The 6000-nt window shown below is 41.7% G+C and overlaps 1 protein-coding gene across 1 annotated transcript in view; it reads left to right on the top strand.

Moving 5' to 3' along the window:
* Positions 1-242: 242 nt before the first annotated feature.
* The window catches only part of CCDC38 (coiled-coil domain containing 38), a 141635-nt gene continuing 135877 nt past the window's right edge, over positions 243-6000 (top strand). The window contains exon 1 of the mRNA XM_077261071.1: positions 243-322. The gene's annotated coding sequence lies outside the window, so the exon portion shown is untranslated. The remainder of the gene's footprint in view (positions 323-6000) is intronic.

Genomic DNA, 6000 nt, shown 5'->3' with positions numbered 1-6000 from the left:
GGCCATATTATCAGACTGTACCACTCCCAAGAACCTGCGCTTAACCTGTCACTTCCTCTGTTCCTTCATCACCATCATGTTTTTGTAGGAAAAGAAAATGTTGGCGAATGTTACATACTTAGTTCCCTCTCTATATACGGTATGTACATACATCCAGATTTTTGAGTAACTCCTCCCAACCAACACCCCTCCATCTCTACTTGGTATGGTCTGCCTACTTTGCATAGGGATATAGCACTAGAGGTCAAATGACCGTTAAACTGTCTGCTTGGAGGAGACAGAGGACAGGCGAGGTGTATGTTGGTTACAGCATATCCTTCCAGTAAGTGGATTTTAGCAGCAAATGTTTCATTTCCTCTGTCTAAGGTCTCATTCATGTATGAGAAAAACAAACCAATTATTTTGATCAGATGTTCATCAAAGTTTGATCAGTGTCATTAGTTCTTCTCAAGAAAAAAAGAAGTTTCTCCACCTTCTCCTTTCTGACAGTCCGTGAAAATTGGCGCCACAACTGGATGTTAACAGAGCGCAGTCTGTTTTTCTTTTCACGGACTCATAGACTTGCATTGCCGAATTTGATCTGACCCTCTGATCTCAGTTGGACAAGTCTCCGCAATTTTCTACTAAATATCACAGACAAGTGAATGGCCCCATAGACCATCAAGGTATGAGTGTTATCCGTGAAAACCATGGATTCCACTCGTAAGAGAACATCAGACATCTGCATAAGGCCTAAAGCCAGTGCGTCATGTGAAGAGAGATGCATGGTGCAAAGCATTTGTATTTAAGGACTGCTAACGAGACCATGTTTACATGTAGATTTACAATATAGTGCATTATGTCACAGCAATTGTCTTTCATTCTTCAGAACTGATTATCCACATGTATAAAACTGTGAGGCTGCATCCACGCATCAGCATTTTTCATCAGTATTTCATCAATATTTACAGTACCTTGCAAAAGTATTCAGCCCCCTGGAACTTTTCAACCTTTCCCCACATATCATGCTTCAAACATAAAGATTGGTGATGAGCGAGTATACTAGTTGCTCGAGATTTCCCGAGCATGCTCGGGGGGTCTCCAAGTATTTGTAAGTGCTCGGAGATTTAGTTTTTGTTGACGCAGCTGCATGATTTGCAGCTGCTAGCCAGCATAAGTACATGTGGGGGTTGCCTGGTTGCTAGGGAATCCCCATATATAATCAAGCTGGCTAAGAGATGTAAATCATTCAGCTGAGGTGAGGAAAACTAAATCTCCGAGCACTAAAAAATACTCGGAGGACACCCGAACATGCTTGGGAAATCTCGAGTAACGAGTGTACTCATCACTAATAAAGATACCAAATGTACATTTTTGGTGAAGAATCAACAAGTGGAACACAATTGTGAAGTTGAACGAAATGTATTGGTTATTTTAAATTTTTGTGGAAATTCAAAAACTGAAAAGTGGGGCATGCAATATTATTCGGCCCCTTTACCTTAATACTGTGTTGCACCAAGTTTTGCTGTGATTACAGCTGCAAGTCGCTTGGGGTATGTCTCTCTCAATTTTGTACATCGAGAGACTGAAATTCTTGCCCATTCTTCCTGAGCAAACAGCTCGAGCTCAGTGAGGTTTGATGGAGATCGTTTGTGAACAGCAGTTTTCAGCTCTTTCCACAGATTCTCGATTGGATTGAGATCTGGACTTTGACTTGGCCATTCTAACACCTAGATACGTTTATTTGTGAACCATTCCATTGTAGATTTTGCTTTATGTTTGGGATCATTGTCTTGTTGCAAGACAAATCTCCGTTCCAGTCTCAGGTCTTTTGCAGACTCCAACAGGTTTTCTTCAAGAATGGTCCTGTATTTGGCTCCATCCATATTTCCATCAATTCTAACCATCTTCCCTGTCCCTGCTGAAGAAAAGCAGGCCTAAACCATGATGCTGCCACCACCATGTTTGACAGTGGGGATGGTGTGTTCAGGGTGATGAGCTGTGTTGCCTTTACGCCAAACATATCGTTTGGTGTTGTTGCCAAAAAGATCGATTTTGGTTTCATCTGACCAGAACACCTTCTTCCACATGTTTGGTGTGTCTCCGAGGTGGCTTGTTGCAAACTTTAAACAACACTTTTTATGGATATCTTTGAGAAATGGCTTTCTTCTTGCCACTCTTCCATAAAGGCCAGATTTGTGCAGTGTATGACTGATTGTTGTCCTATGGACAGACTGTCCTACCTCAAATGTATATCTCTGCAGTTCATCCAGAGTGATCATGGGCCTCTTGGCTGCATCTCTGATCAGTCTTCTCCCTGTTTGAGATGAAAGTTTAGAGGGACAGCCGGGTCTTGGTAGATTTGCAGTGGTATGATACTCCTTCCATTTCAATATGATCGCTTGCACAGTGCTCCTTGGGATATTTAAAGTTTTGGAAATCATTTTGTATCCAAATCTGGCTTTAAACTTCTCCACAACAGTATCACGGACCTGCCTGTTGTGTTCCTTGGTCTTCATAATGCTCTCTGTGCTTCATATATTAAAGTGTATTGTGGCACAGCTGTAGTGGTGCTCAAAAGAAGGTTCCCACACCAAAAACTAAATATAATAAATTTTGGCACTCAACTTTGTCAACTGAAAGAATTTTATTCGCAGCCACTTGTGCAAACGTTTCGGTCAATAAGGTTGACCTTCTTCAGTATACTGCAATATTCACAATGTACAATATACAATCAATGTCTCGAATACAAACTTACATAATATATTGCAACTAATACAAAACATATTGTGCATTTTTGGTGAGGGATGGATGAAACAGAAGAAATGGAAGAGAAGAAGAGAAAAAAAAAAAAGGGTCATACCTTGCTATTATGTAATAACGTATATTCGTGGCTCAGGTCCTACTCGGATCCTAGTGAAGGTAATAATATAACGTTATAGTTGTAAATAATTTCTATGAGGTGTGTAAGAGGGAAAAAGGGAAATAAAAGGGAAAACTGACCTATGAGGTAATGTAAATGATGCTAATGTGCAGATAATCCGATAGAAGTCTCCGGATAGTTACTTGCGGAGTGATGTCCTTCTCAGAGAATCAGATCTATATATAATTTTGAGATATTACATAATAATAGAATATAGGGATAAAATTATATTATTACCTTCACTAGGAACCGAGTAGGACCCCTTTTGATTTGAGCCACGAACATACGTTATTTCATAATAGCAAGGTATGACCCTTTTTTTTTTTTTCTCTTCTTCTCTTCCATTTCTTCTGTACAAGTGGCTGCGAATAAAATTCTTTCAGTTGACAAAGTTGAGTGCCAAAATTTATTATATTTGCTCTCTGTGCTTCAAACAGAACCCTGAGACTATCACAGAGCAGGTGCAGTTATACGGAGACTTGATTACACACAGGTGGATTATATTTATCATCATTAGGCATTTAGGACAACATTGGATCATTCAGAGATCCACAATGAACTTCTGGAGTGAGTTTGCTGCACTGAAAGTAAAGGGGCCGAATAATATTGCACGTCCCACTTTTCAGTTTTTGAATTTCCACAAAAATTTAAAATAGCCAATAAATTTCGTTCAACTTTACAATTGTGTTCCACTTGTTGATTGTTCACCAAAAATTTACATTTGATATCTTTATGTTTGAAGCATGATATTTGGGAAAAGGTTGAAAAGTTCCAGGGGGCGAATACTTTCACAAGGCACTGTATGTGGCAAAACCAGGAGGATCTCTAGTTTTTCCCTGTAAATTCCACTCCTGGCTTTGGCACAAAAAACACTGATGCAAAGTATTGACGTGTGAATGAGGCCTTAATATATTATGATCTCATTATACCCATGATGTCACCAGTATGAGTGCAGTGGTCTGACATAGGGCTTGCGTATGTGCATGCAACAGATTAGACACTGACATACCCACTGAGTTTTTCCAAGCAGAAGATTGTAATGTTTTTCCTCAAGTATGTTTTTGGTGTCATGTTGCCCTTTCCGTCTTTTAGGCCAGTGTCACACTTGCGAGTTCAATGTGAGAAACCTGCGCAAGTCTCTCGCATCAAGTACCAGCACTGCCGCCGGCTCTCGGGACTGGAGTGTGTAGCTGCATAGAAATACATGCAGCCGCAAACTCCGGTCCCGAGTGCCAGCAGCAGTGCCGGGACTTGATGCGAGAGACTCAAGCGAGTTTCTCGCATTGAACTTGCAAGTGTGACCCCAGACTTGTATGTACAGAACAGGGAGCGGCTTCCAAGCCATCAGAAGATCGGTCGGGCTACTGCTTTTAGCAGCTTTGAGGCTTTAGAAACCTGAAGAGACTAAACGAAATTCAAAAGATTGAACACGTGCGCAGCAAGTCATATCTATATTGTTGTTTATATGTTCATTTTCTTTGGCTTTTTTAAGCACTTTACAGGTGGGTTCCAGGTGGAGTCCACCTCAAAATGACGTGTGCACATACCCCATGGTTATGTTCAGACATGATGTTTTTGCTGCTTTTTTGCAATATCTGAAATCTTCTGCACACTGTGATTTTTTTTACAGTGCGTATTTTGAGCCCTGATGCGTTTTTGCCAAGATGCAGCAAGTCAATTTTGAAGCTTTTTTTACCCATACAAATGAATAGGTGATAAAAACAAGCCAAAACACTGCATAAAAGCAGATAAAAACATGTCAAGAACACTGTAAAAATGCATTGTGTGTACATACCCTACATTGTAAGCATCATGCCTCTATCATGGGTTACTCCTTGCTTTATTGTACAGCTGTGCATCCCATGACTAGCAGCTACGGATACTGAAGCTTAGTTTATGAGAATGGCATCTCTTTGGACATGACTAGTTGTCATCAAATCCCCCTACCTTGTGATATCATCATACGAGGGGGTCTTACAGTGGAACGACTACAACATAGCTCAACAGCGTAAATTAGATTATTATATTCATAAACGGCACATTAACACCACATACTGTCCCAAATTGTGGTCAAGTTTTTAAACATTAATGGTATAAAATGTGAAAAATTACTAAGTTTTGATATTTTCAACTTTTAAACAATTGGGGAGCAGCTGCTGAGATTTGACATAAAAATCTAGGGTAGTGCTAGCTCAGATTCGATCGCTGTAAATGTGAGCGGGATCTGATGTCACTCCTCCCTATCTGGATGTTTGTTAAAAGTCAGATAAAATCAACCAATAGCAACAAAAAGTTGCAGTGTAGCCTAGGCTTTAGGCTGGGGTCACACTTGCGAGTGTGATGTGAGAAACTCGCACGAGTATCTCGCATCAATTCTTGACACTGCCGCCGGCACTCAGGGCCGGAGTGTGCAGCTGCATAGAAATACATGCAGCCACACACTCCAGTCTGAGTGTCGGCGGTAGTTGCCTGAAATTGATGCGAGAGACTCGTGCGGGTTTCTCGCATTGCACACGCAAGTGTGACCCCGGCATTAAAGCGAATGTCCAGCATTAGGTTACAAGTCTACAGTCACTATATATGACTGGAGACTTGTGAATCCTCTCATTGTATGCACTGCTTTTGCATATATGTGGTCACAAGCTAACGCAGCCTTGCTTGGTTCAGGTAAATTGAGTGAAGCGAGACATGTCTAGTTGGAATGTGTCTGTAAGGCCGGGGTCACACTTGCGTGTGTACTGCAAGAAACTCGCACTAGTCTCTCGCATCTATACCCGGCACTGCCGCCGGCACTCGGCCCCGTAGCGTGCGGCTGCATGTATTTCTATGCAGCTGAACGCTCTGTTCCTGAGTGCCGGCGGCTATGCCGGGTATTGATGCGAGAGACTAGTGCGAGTTTCTTGCATTGCACTCGCAAGTGTGATCCCGGCCTAAGTATTCAAATTGCATACATGCTGCCACAAGACCGTCTGCTTCTGGCGTCAGCATCAGGGAACCCTCACAGCACGCAGTGCATGTGATGTGAGGAATCACAAGTCTGCAGTCACATAGAGGGAAGCCTACGGCCAGATAACCCCTTTAATCAAATACATCAGTTA

This window comes from Ranitomeya variabilis, chromosome 5 (assembly GCF_051348905.1).
Source record: "Ranitomeya variabilis isolate aRanVar5 chromosome 5, aRanVar5.hap1, whole genome shotgun sequence".
Classification (NCBI taxonomy): Eukaryota; Metazoa; Chordata; class Amphibia; order Anura; family Dendrobatidae; genus Ranitomeya; species Ranitomeya variabilis.
This window is presented reverse-complemented; position numbering and strand designations above follow the sequence as displayed.